This window comes from Pinus tabuliformis, chromosome 9 (genome assembly GCF_031772625.1).
Source record: "Pinus tabuliformis cultivar Carrire ecotype Pingquan chromosome 9, CPIR1, whole genome shotgun sequence".
NCBI lineage: Eukaryota > Viridiplantae > Streptophyta > Pinopsida > Pinales > Pinaceae > Pinus > Pinus tabuliformis.
The window spans coordinates 190,787,879-190,801,608 of record NC_142307.1 but is presented as its reverse complement, the minus strand read 5'-3'; positions in this window follow the sequence as shown (position 1 = coordinate 190,801,608).

Genomic DNA, 13,730 nt, shown 5'->3' with positions numbered 1-13,730 from the left:
TCAACAGCAACAAACTTTCTCCTAAGATCAAAACGACACTTACGATAGGTCTAGATCTAAGGGCGACAGTATGACTAGTTTACTTTTGTATTGGGAAACTGCAAATGATGTAACAAATACACAAAAACAAATACAGTTTCTTTTATACAACTGAGGCGGAATCAAGGCAGAGAAAAGGGGTTTTCAGATAGGTACACACACTGATAACAGGCTGCAAAAAACAGAGATAAAACTGAACACAAGGATGCAAAGAACCACAGCTGCACAGGGCAAAGGCTGATCAGCGCACCTGTTGCACAGAGAAACTGAATTGCAGCGCAGGTAGCCCTCTCGGGACCTGTGTTGAAATGCAGAGTCTCTTCACAGAGCCTGCGCTGAAGCAGAAACGATAATTGTCTCTGGGTCCTGGGTCACGGTTTGCAGTTTGATCTGAGGTTTTTGGCCGGATAAAAGCTATCAATAAGGTACAATTAGGAGGATGATTTAAAGGAGGACTAAGAGCTATCACAAAGGGCAGTTAGAGCATTTGTGGATCAGCTTTTTCAGATCATAAACAGGCCCAGTAAATGGACTAGAGTAGCAGATCTCTACTTTGCATTTGTAAATGGCAAATGCAGTTCGATTCAGCACTCCTGAGTTTATGAGAAGAACAACAATAGAAACACAAATAAACTAACTAGATACGATCCCCAGCGGAGTCGCCAATTTGTTGTTGGGAAAAGTATCTATTCAGAATGCCCCTATCCCACTCTAAGGTGTGATAGTGCCTTAGCAACAAACAAGGAAAACTACTTGAGTATTCTTCTTTATGAAATGTAAATGAGGGGAAAGGATGTAACTAACCTGTGTCTTCCGCTAGTTTGTTGATCCAATCATTCCTCTCTTCAATAGCTCCCAGCTCCTTGCTCCCTTACCGGCCCAGCTTCACCGAATTCCTGCAAGATCACAAGAGAGAGAAACTACACGAAGATATAGATATACATTCATAAAAAGCTCAGGATCAGATTAAGCTAAACATGCAAATATAACAAAGCATCACTGATATACAAGCATGTAGAAGAAACTCAAATAGTTTATTGATAGAATAAGAAAGTCCAAGAGGAGATACAACCAAGTGAGTCCCGATCCAGCATCTACCTCCCAGCAAAGGAATCCCTTCCTCTCCTCCAACAAAGCATAAATCACCCAATGTACTAATCTCAATCTCAAACCAACAGCAATTCTCTGCAAAGTACAATATTCCAGCCTCTGGATCTCTGGGATGAGGGATCCATATATAGATGTAAGCAGAGAGGATGAGTCAGCTTATGTTTTGACTTGTGGCTTCTCTCTGTCAGTTCTTGCTTCCACTTGGAGACTGAGAGCCTCTTACTCATCACTTGGTCGAATTCAGTGAGGCAAGTGTCATTGGAGAAGATTCTGGAAGCTTCCATGGTCTTTCCACCTCGTTGAATGACTCTGCCACTTGTCATTTTCCGCTCAACGCACCTGGGTAGTGCATTCAAGTGCGTTGCAACGCACCTAGCCAGTGGAGCTTTTGAATTGATCCTGATTTGACTAGTTCTGAGTGGTTTTTGGTGGAGAACTTCTGGGAGAATCTGTCATTGGTTGACCTTGTTCCTTTAGGAGCTGTAACAACATCTTTAGGGACTTTGGATCCCTTGGATTATGGACATTTCATGCTCAAAGCTGTAAGGCACAAAAATGTCTATAACAACATGCGCCATGGTCCATCCTTCTTGTGCACCAATACTACTGGAGCAGAGAAATAACTTTGACTAGGTTGAATTATACCAACCTCTAGCATTTTTGCAACCATACATTTCACTCTTTTGGGCATAGCGATATTTGTACAGCCTGATGTTTGGAGGAACACTTCCTGGACTCAAATGAATAACATGATCATGATCACGAATAGGTGGGAGGCCTTTGGGAGTCTCAAACACCTTGGAATGGTTGTCCAAGACTTTTTGGAGATCTGGAGAAATAGATGATTTCGATGTGGGAAACTCTAGCGAACATAATTGCACAATTAAGCCTCGTTATTCCTTCTTGAGAAGATTTTTCATACTGTTAGAGCTGATTATATTTCCTGGTTTCTTTGCAACACCCCTTAATTCAACATCCTTTCCTTCCGCACAAAATTTCATGAAAAGTTCTTGAAAATTAAAAGCTATTGTACCCAAGGATTGTAGCCATTGGACTCCTAGTACAACATCAACACCACCCATTTGAATGGAAAGCATTGGGCTATTCAATACATATTCTCCCATGGATAACTTGATATTACGACACTTTCCAGAGCAATTTATGGTTCCTCCACTTGCAACCATCACTTGATGTTGAGCTAATTTGTTTACCGAAATTAACACAAATATTTCTTATCAATCCGGGTTGTTTATACTTTGAGGCAAGTTCACTATGTGTGAATATCAGATGTAATCAAACCTTGAAAGATAAGTTATTCAAAAACTTAAAGCAATACATACTACAACTCCAATTCAATTAGTTTGAAAAGAGGAAAAATATTGAAATGGTTCTTAACTCAAGAAGTCCACTTCTGCCTCAATTACTACTTAATGAATCAGAGATTGAAACTAATAACTTAAGATGGATAAATTATCAATGAAAGAATGCTCCTAACTTAAGAGACAAATAATGTGTTTCATCATAATTCATTCACCTTAATTCCAAAATCACGTAAAGAAACTACTTGCATGCAATCAAAGGAAACTAGTTACAATTCACCATATTAGTAGAAGGGGTGCTCAACTTGAACACTTTGTTTGTCCAACTCAATAAAATGATGAATAAGCTAAGATCTAATGAAATCAATCACCATACATTAACCATAAATCAATCTGAAATAAAGCATAAAAAACCAGCTCTACAATAACCAGATTACAAGAAATAAAACTAGTTAACAAGGAAGTGTACTTAGCTTGGAATGGGGGCCCTCCACCCTTGCTTTGCACACTTGAAGAGTGATATCAGAAGCTCAAATTCAGTCACACATCCATAGCATTGAACAACAAAATAATAATAGCACAAGTCTTCAAATTAACTCTCCAATCCAAAAGTGTCTCAGCATAAAAGTATAATAAGTCAATACATAAGCCATCAAAGTCTTGGCTTTTAAATAGAAGTCTCATGAAACAAACTAATATATATTTACTCAAACAAACCCATCTACTCTTATCCATCTATCTAAGTCGAATTCATCACTCCCATCCCAAGAGATATGATCAATCCCATAGAATCTCAAAACTACCTTATTTCTATGGGATTTCTGAATGACTAGTCATGATTGACTAGCACTAAATGGGCCTAATAAAGCTTGTTCTGTCCGAGCTAAGCACAAATGGCTTAGTCCTAGTTCCCAAGCTGTCCATCCATGCATTCAATTCGTTCCCAAGTGTCCTGCAACCATATCAACCATAGAGCTATTACAGGAATTTCTGAATTTGCCAATTTTTGCACTTAAAACCAAACTTTCATAAAAACTTTAGAAATTGAAAAATTAAAATTAAATACCTGAATGGATATAAAATATATTAAAATGGGATGAATAAAGGGGAAAATGGATGGCAAATAAATGGATTAGTAAGTTTCTTAGAGCAAAAACAAGACCAAAACTAAGGCCCAACATCTCCCCCTTGCTTATCATCAAGCATGTCCCCATGCTTGCTTATTCCTCTTTGATCTTCTTCTCTCTGTAGTAGATGCTGTTCCTGTAGATGCTTCCTGTTGTGCTGCCCTGACCAAACAATCCAAACTTGATTCATGTCCTTCCCTGAACAAAGCTGATTTTGCCTTCTGTTTTTCATACTTTGCCTGCCACATATTCTTTTCTTTTAACCATTTAAATGCCTGTTTAGAAAGTAGATCATTTTTCCGTTTTAATCTCCCTAGCTCTTCATTTAACTTTTCATTTGCTTTGAACAACTTAGTATTATCCTTCTTACTTGCCTTGCTTTCCTCTTTTAATTGTTTTTCCATGATTTTACTAATTTCTGGTTGGTCAGTTAAGTCCCTGATTCTTCCCAAATTGATTTCTTTTTCAAAGTCTTGTGTTGTTTTGATTAATGATGTTGTTGCTGCATCATCATATGAAGAATCCCTCTCAAATATTTCCTGTGCAATGTCATTTTCTACCTGTTTTCTTGGAGAATATGTGTCTACTTCCTTTTCTATGTCAATGGGACTTTTATTCATAACTCTTCTAGGAATAGACATAATAGATGCCTCATTTTCCTGCATGGCCATGTTACTTTGCTGTTTAGCTCTAGTTCTGGGATACAAGGGTGAACTCATCAATCCTCTGTTTTCCTGCTCTACTTTATCCTGCACTTCATTAACCTGTTCATTAAACTGGTTTCTAGTCATGAACTCCCTCCAAACTATGCCTTGCGACCTTACTTGATACTCAACCAGGATTTTTATCAATCCCTGGTGGTAAATCTGTCCTGCTTTGGGCCTGTGTTCATGTCTCACTGTTTCAATCATTCTCAAGAGGCTCCTAAATAGGAAATATGGCAAGTTAATCCTATCTTCTCCCTTAATATGTTGTAGAAGTCGGACATGATATAGGTGGGCAACACTATATCCTCTATCACAAGTCAAAAACTTCTGGATGACTAGAACCAACTCACCCCATGGTTCATTGAACCATTCCCTTGGTATCCCCTTGGTTCTATCAAAAGTCCCTTTCCGGTTCTTTTCAAGGAAGAAAGTCCATGCTTTCTCCTTGAAGTGCAGGCCTTTGTGATATTTTTCACCTATCATTGGAAGATCTAGAGCTTGGGAAAGGTATTCCTGAGTCACAGGAATAATGACATCTCCTACCCGTGTTTGGTCCTGACTGTAGTTGTTTATGAAGTCCCTGGTTATCTCCTCACTGTGGCCATCAAACTTTTGCAAAAAGCCTATCAATCCTGCCTGGTAAAGCTTTTCTATGGTTTCCTTTTTCCAGCTCTCTATTTGAAATTTGGGCTCTATTCTGGCTGACATTGTTTCTGAAAACCAGTGGATATATGCTTCTGCTGTCATTAATTTCATCTTAACAATAATAATTTACAACTACTGTTCTGTCGAAAATTAAATTCCGAAATCAGAGAAGCTTACCTGCTCTTTCGCAACAATTTTAATTCAATTTCCTCAGCCTCTGTTTACCCTTTCTCTGCAGCAACACTGTTTTAAATCCCTGTCCAAACAATCAAACACCTGTATATCTCTGTCAACATGCTAAACTCTGTCTGGTAAACAAAATACATATGAAAACAACATATTCATGATGGACCTTTGGTTTTCTTAATGTATTTTTTAGGCATCATCCTTATATTGCTCCATATATGCCTAACACCCTGCACTGTGTATATAAAGACATTAAAAACAAACAACGCATTTCCTTAAATGGCTCGGCCTTTATCTCTCTGAAAACTGGAAAATCAGCGCTCGGCCTCCTATATAAAAAACTTGAAAATCAAACAGCACATTTAAATGGGATAAGATTTAAATGGCTCGGCCTTAAACAGTCTTTATTATAGCATACCAATCCCCTGTATTAACCAAAACAAAGCTCACATTCTTCGTGTTTGTTCACATTACAGGTTGCTTCCATTCAAAGACATGCAATATATCAGCCATACAAGCAGTAAAATCAAACGGCGCAAAACAAAATCGGCTATACAAACACATCCAAAAAAAAATCACATCTTCGGCGCTAGCAACTTTGACTCTACCTCCTTTGTTTTATAAACTCTGTTTTGATTTGCAAAAATACGCATGCGAGCCCATGCTAATGACGTGTTATGCATGCAACAAGATACAATTAGTTTGTTGCGCTATTTCCTTAATGTGACTATATCTATGAATATTATTGCCAAGCCGCGTATTTATTAAACTGCTGTCATCTAACCCTTAGAGTTATTAATTATGGAGTTTTTCACGTTTTTACCTGGCTATTAACGAGCACTGAGGAGTGTTAAATGGCGCTCCGAATCCCTGTAGCTACGTTTGGCTGATTGGTGGCAAAAGCAGGTGCGTTAGTCATTAAATAACAGACAGTGTTTCAACATGACTCATGGTTTGTGAGCTAAGCAAATCACACCATTACCTGAGTTATCCCGGGATTTCAGTGATCACTTTGCATTGCACTCGGGACGTTTTACCTTCTTATATCTCCACAGATCTACTTCAGTTTCCTCTTTGCTTACGACTATGTAGCTCTCAACACAACGCTCTGAGCTATTTGGCGATGATGAAGTTGTTTTAACAGGCGCAGGAGACCGTTGGTCAGTTTATGACCGTTTACGTGTTTTGGCTGTGCGTTTGGCTGAGCTGAGCCATAGGATTTCTTATTGGCTATCATGGGCACGTAGGCATGCCGTGCAAGTCATGGTATTCCTATTGACCAGTTGCCTGACTGCATCATTAGGATGGCCTGCCTATTCTCATGATTGAAATTTGAACCTACCGTCCATGCAGGTCGTGGCTGTCCTCCTATGCAGCTTACGGTACCATGCAAACATTTGACGGTTTACATGTACCTCCATGCCACGTTGCTCAAGCCACATCCTCGCTTGAAGGTCTGTGTAATTCATGCATTGGGTTGGTGCGTGGGAGGACTGTCATTGCACTCATAACCTTCTCTGCACTCACCATATATGCAATAATGTTTGATCGTGCAATAACCTTTGGCCACATATAAACTTGACTTTGTGTTGCATGCGGTCATGTCTCCTTATTCCATATGCATATTGCCTTGTGCCTTATCATATATGTCCCAAGTTTATTGCATATGCATATTACATATTCATTTGTCCATATTGCGCATTATGCAAATGGCTTTTCATATTGCATATATTCAAATATATTTACATATAGCGCATTAATTCCAAAGTTATATGCACACTTGTATTATAATTTTAAAATGACCATCTTGGGTCATATTTAAAATTATCACCATTTCTAATCATTGAATTGTATGTGCAGGTTGAAATGCTATCCTTGTTTGGTCCCTTTATGCTTCTAAAGAAAAATACTTAGGGGTTAATGGACATCAAATGGAATAGAATGTGTAAGGGTTATAGGGTATGTATAAGGAATATAGGGTATGTAATGATAATAAATATCTTCAGGTACTAATTTCAACTTAACAAAGACTAAAAATTTCTAAGAAAAATTTGAATTTTCAAGCACAAAATGACTATACATATACTCCCCTGGATGATGTCTGTACAAGTGGGATGAAATCAGTTGATCAAATGTTGTAGATGGATTGAAAAGTAGAATTTATTGCTGCTCCTTGTTCTGCATGCTCTGGTTCTTGAATTGCTGACTATTGCTCAGGTCCCTCTGTTATGCACATGCTTATGAAATATGTACATGTTGTTACTGATATTTTCAGGTCCCTTTGATATTTTTGTTCAGGTCCCGGCTGTTGACAATACAAGTTCCATCTGTACTTCAGCTGCACAGCTAAAGTTCTTGTGCAATTCTCCCCCTTGCTTAAGATTTGACTTGTCCTCAAGTCAGATGTGTGTGGAGGATTCCCTGCAATGAATTTTTGTGAGAAAAAGTAGAACAAGAATAAAGATTTCATAGAGTCCAAGTTGCCTTGGTTTTCCCCTATGAATTCGTGTTTGCTTGGTGCCAGTTTCCTAGTTTTCACTAGCAAACAATTTATTTATTATTTATTTATTTTGTTTTTTTCCTTTTTTTTCATTATTTTTTTTATTATTATTTTTATTCTGCTACAGGACTGGAAGATGGCTGAGCCTATTGTGCCATGATTTCCAGTTCTGTATCTTCTACCAGTTGTTTCATAAATGCTTCCTTGCTAATAGGCCTGTTATAAACTTTGAGCCTATGTCCATTTACTAAAAATGATGTGGAGTCCTGGTCGATTGTCCTGATCTTGACTGCTCCATTGTCAAAGATTTCTTGGATTTCATATGGGCCTAGCCAGTGTGTTGTGAACTTTGCTTTGAAATCTTTGAATTTGGAGTCAAACAGTAGTGCCCAGTCTCCCTTGTGAAATGTCTTGCTTTTGATAAATCTGTCGTGCCACTTCATTCTTTGCTGTTGCACCAATGTGGTATGTTCTATGTCTTGTTGACGGTGCTCATCTAGTCAATTCAATTCCATGATCCGCTGCTGTTGTGCTTCAGACAGGTCTAGTCCTAGTTCAGCTACGAGTTTGTATGTGTGTATCTGAAACTCTATAGGCAGTAAGGCCTCTTTCCCATATACCAACTGTTATGGGCTAAAGCTACTTGTATTCTTCCATGTGATTCTGTAGGCCCATAGTGCATCCCTTAATTTTTCAGACCAATCTTTTCTGTTCAGCTGTACTGTTTTAGTCATGATATTTTCTAGGACTTCATTTGTTGATTCGACCTGCCCATTTGCTTGAGGATGATATGGTGTAGAATTCCTATGTTTGATCTTGTATTTCTCTATTAGATCTCGTACCAGCTTTGAAGTAAACCGTGCTCCCTGATCTGTTACAATTTGTTTAGGTACTCCGTATCTTACAAAGATTTCTTCAAAGAGAAAGGTGACTACTGTATCTTCTGTTGCTTTGGTGACTACCTTGGCCTCCACCCACTTGGTGACATAATCTGTACATACTAGGATGTACCTTTTGCCATTTGATGGTGGATTAATAGGCCCAACAAAATCCAGCGCCCATTGCTCAAATGGTTCTATGAGGACTTGTGGTTTAAGCGGCATCTCATCTGATACTATTGGTCTTCCTGTTCTTTGGCAACTGTCACATTGCTTGACATATGCCTTGGAGTCCTTGAAGATGGATGGCCAGTAGTAGCCCAATTGCAGCACCTTGTAGGCTGTTCGTTTGTCTGCAAAATGACCACCACATGGTTCATCATGACATGCTTTCAGGATGTCTAATATTTCATCTTCTCGCACACATTTTCTGATTATCAAATCTGAACCAGTATAAAATAAATCACCATTTACCCAACTATATCTAGAGCTTTCTCTAACAATTTTTCGTTTTTGCTTCTTAGAGAATTGTGTTGGAAACTTCCCAGAAGATAAATAATTTGCAATGTCTGCAAACCATGGTGTTTTTACTGTTATTGCAAACAGGTGTTCGTCTGGAAAGTTGTCTACAACTGGATTTGGATCGTTGGGTGAATGTATGTGGGACAGAAAGTCAGCCACTTGATTTTCTTTGCCTGGCCGGTCTTGTATTGTAATGTTAAACTCTTGCAATAACAGTAACCATCTTGTTATTCTCCCATTGGTGATGGGTTTATTCATCAAATATTTTATTGCTGAATGATCTGTATGAATAAAAACTTGGTAACCTGTTATATAGTGCCTGAATTTGTTTACTACATGTATTACAGCTAACATTTATTTTTCTATGATTGTATAGTTCAATTCTGCAGGTGTTAAATTCTTGCTTATAAAGCATATTGCATAATTGAACAGGTTCTCTTTCTGCCCAAGTGAGGCACCTATTGCGGTATCACATGCATCAGTTGAAATATGAAATGGCAAAGACCAGTTTGGCCCATGGAGAATGGGTGCAACTGATAATTTTTCTTTTAGTATTTGAAATGCATTTTGATAACTATTTGTCCAGTGAAATTCAATATCTTTTGCTAATAGTTTGAACAAAGGTTGGGCTATTTTACTAAAGTTTTCAATGAATCGTCTATAGTAGCCTGCATAGCCCAAGAAACTTCTTACCTCTTTTTGTGTTGTAGGTGGCATTAAGTTAACTAGGACTTGGATTTTTGCTGGGTCCACCTTAATTCCTGAAGCGGAGATATGGTGTCCCAAAACTATACCTTCTGTCAACATCATATAGCATTTCTCATTGCTCAATGACAAATTTGTTTCAATGCATCGTTTCAAGAATTTCTCAAGATTGTTGAGGCAATCATTATATGTGTTTCCATAAACTGTGAAGTCATCCACATAAACCTCTACACATTCGTGGATTAGATCAGCAAATATTGCAAGCACTACTCTTTGGAAGGTTGAAGGTGCATTGCATAAACCAAATGGAAAAACATTATATGCATAGGTTCCCCATGGACAAGTGAATGTTGTTTTGTCTTGGTCTTTTGTTGCTATTCTAATCTGATTGTACCTGCTAAACCCATATAGGAAGGAGAAAAATTTCTTTCCAGCTAATGAGTCTAACACCTGGTCAATGAATGGTAGGGGAAAATGATATTTTAATGTGGCTTTGTTTAATTCCCGATAGTCCACACATACCCTCCACTTTCCATTTTTCTTTGGTACTATTACCAATGGAGAAACCCATTGACTATCTGAAATAGGATAAATGAATCCAACATTTAACAATTTTTGCAGTTCCTCTTTCACTATTTCTTTCATCATGGGATTCATTCGTCTTTGAGGTTGCCTTACAGGTTTGAGTTGATCATCTGTATAGATGTGGTGGATACATGTGCTGGGATGGATTCCTTGCATGTCAGTAGCAAAAGCTTTTGAATATTTCTGTAATAATGCAATTACCTCTTGTTCTTCTGCTGATTGCAACTGGTTTCCAATGTTCAAATGTTTTCCAGGATATACCTCAATTGTTTTTGTTGTTGGATTAGAGATTGTGTTTACAGGAAAGATGTCTATAAAAGAATTCCGCAAAGTTTGAACAGTACAAGTTTCCTGAAAACATTGATTCAAAAGATTACTTGCAGTTTCATATTGAACCTCTCTAAGCTGCTCTGAAATATTTGGTTCTGAAATGAAAAGATCCATTAAGTCTTCATTCTCTTTTTCTTCTCTAAGGTCAAAGAATTGATTTATACTTAAAATTGATTTAGTTTGTTGTTTTTCTTGAGTTTCAAGTACTGATTCTAAAGAACATGATTGTGCAGGTGAATAAAGAGCAATGTGTTTCCTTTCATCTCCATGTGAAATAATCATGCTTCCTGATCTGCATCCTATAAAGGCATCATCGGTAGCTAACCATGGTCTGCCTAAGATTAGAGGATGTCCTCCCAAATTTGTTTTTGGTTGCAAGATAAGGAAGTCAACATGATACTCCCATGAATCCAAAGAGACTATGACATCTTCTAATATTCCTTCTGGAACAACTTTAGATCTGTCTGCTAATTCTAGAATTGTAGAAGTTGATCTAATGTTGTTTAAATGCAGATTTTTCATTGTCTCCATAGTCATTACATTTATAGCTGCTCCCAAGCCTATTAATGTGTTTGGTACTAAGAAATTATTGATTGATATAGTAACCATAGGGATACCAGGATCAATATATTTCTCTACAATGGTTTGTGTAGACATGAGGCTTGCTAATTTACCAATGACTTGGATTGTAGTAGGATCCTTCTTCTTTTTACCTGTTTTCTTAATGCACAATTCCTTTATTGTTTTAGCATATATTGGTATCTCTTTAATTGCCTTCAACAAAGGAATTTTTACATAAGCATTTTTTAATTCATCTAAAATATCAAATTCAGGAAGGGTCATTTCTTTTTGTTGTTCCACTAACCTTTCAGGATAAGGTGGTGTTTGAGTTGTAATGGTTTTTCCTTTCTAAATTTGTGTTTCAGTTTGTGATGTTTCAGGTGATTCTCCTTATTCAATTGGCTCTTCTATGATTGGAGGAGAATCCTTTTTAAGCACCTTTCTAGACCTTACATGGACATCATTTAGAGGAAGAATAGAATATGTGGGAAAACATGCTGCTTCCTCTACAGTGTATGCAGATTTGTCCACTTTATTACTCGGATTTGCCATTGGTTGGGCTGGTAATTGAGTTGGTCTGGGTTGGTTTGAGGGTAGCTGTAACTGTTGTGGTTGGGTCAACAATGGTGGAGGATTCTGCTGTGGAAATGGCATGGATTGTGGATATGCAGAATTTTGTTGCGGAAATGGCATGGACTGTGGATATTGCAGATATGAAAATGGCTGTTGGTATTGTTGCTGGTATTGTTGTTGATACTGTTGAGGTGGCTGGTTTCCATAACCATATCCTCTCCATCCTTGTGTAGGTTGGTGTGGATATTGTTGTGGAGGCCAAGCTTACCATGGCATTGGAGGGTTCCAAAGATTTTGAGGTGGATAGAGGTAATTTTGTTGAGGGAATTGTTACGGATTTTGTTGAGGCATCCTAGGTTGCCATGGTCTTCGTGGTGCTACATAATAAAAACCTTCTATTCCTGGCACCTCTTCCATTGAGTTCATTTGCAATTCTTTCAATCTTAGACAGTTTTCTGTGGAATGATTTTCTATACAAAGACCACATACCTGAATACTATCCAAAGGACATTCTCTTAATGGATGTTTCTTTCTACATTTGGAACAAAAGATTGTTAGAGCTTGTTCTTGTTCTTCCTTCTTATTATTTTCCTTTAGAACATCTACTTGTGTTCCCAATGTACTTAAGAGGTCAGTTTTGAAGTTTTCCAATAAGCTTCTTATTTCCGCTCTTGTTATCCCTCCTGCAGCTAACTTTGCTGCTTTTGAACTTGCTTCTCTCTTTCCGGTTTTTGATCTTTCCTCTACAATATTTTTGACATAACTCAACAATTTCTTCGAATGGTAGGTTTGAAATGTCTCCTTTACCCATCACATTCAAAATGTCAAGGTATTCATCCCTTACACCCTTGAGAAAGATTGTTCGAATGGTTTCTTGATTTAGAGAGTGTTGTTTAGATTTTTGTAGATTATATGCAAATCTTTCCAAATATTCTTCTAAACTTTGATCTTCTTGTTGTGTCATTCTGAAAACATCTTCCTTTGAATCTCTAGATCTACAATAAGCTTGATATTTTTTAAGGAAGACTGATCTCATATCATCCCAAGAAGCTATTGTTTGCTCTCCTAAACCCATGAACCATTTTAAAGCTGCTGCTTTTAATGTGGTAGGAAAAAGACAAAGTTTATGAATGTCATCAGTGTACCCATATGTTCTACATAGAATATCAAATTCAAACATAAATGCATCAGGATCTTCCGTTGACATTCCATAAAAATTTGGCAATACAGAAGGTGGAATATTTTTCATTTTCACCTCTTCTCCTAATATTGCACTTGTGTCTACTATTGGAAAGCCAAAGGTAGCTTCTTGATCATGACCATCTTCTTGTCTTTTCCGATCATTTTCTATCTTTCTATCATTTTCTTGTTTTGCCTCCTCCTCTCTTTTTCTTCTCCATTCTCTTTGTTGTCTTTCATACTCAATTCGCTGTTCAGGAGTGAAAATAACAGATCCATGTCCCTCTTCTGCCATTGGTTTAGTTGTTTCAATTTTGAGTGGAGATTCAGGTTGTTGAAAGACAGGTTGATTTATAGATGGAAAGACAGGTTGTTTTTCTTTGATAATTTCTTTTTGTTTTCCTGAAGTTGAGGGTTGTTTTTGTTTTTCTTCCCAAGCTAACAAAGTTTGCCTCTCAATTAAAGTTAACCTTTGTCCAGTTCTTTGTTTTTCTGCCAATTCCTCAATTATTGGATTACCAGTAACTGGGGTTTTTGATGATCCTATCTCTACTTGTGGGGGGTTTTTAACAAATCTACCTTGAGGATCTCTATATCTAGGCATAAAGAAACATAACTAAAAGGAGTGTAACTAATGTTTTTGTTTTTTTAGAGAAATTTGAAATTTATCTTCCTATTGACTATGCCGATATTTTCCTCCCCGGCAACGGCGCAAAAATGTTGAGCTAATTTGTTTACCGAAATTAACACAAATATTTCTTATC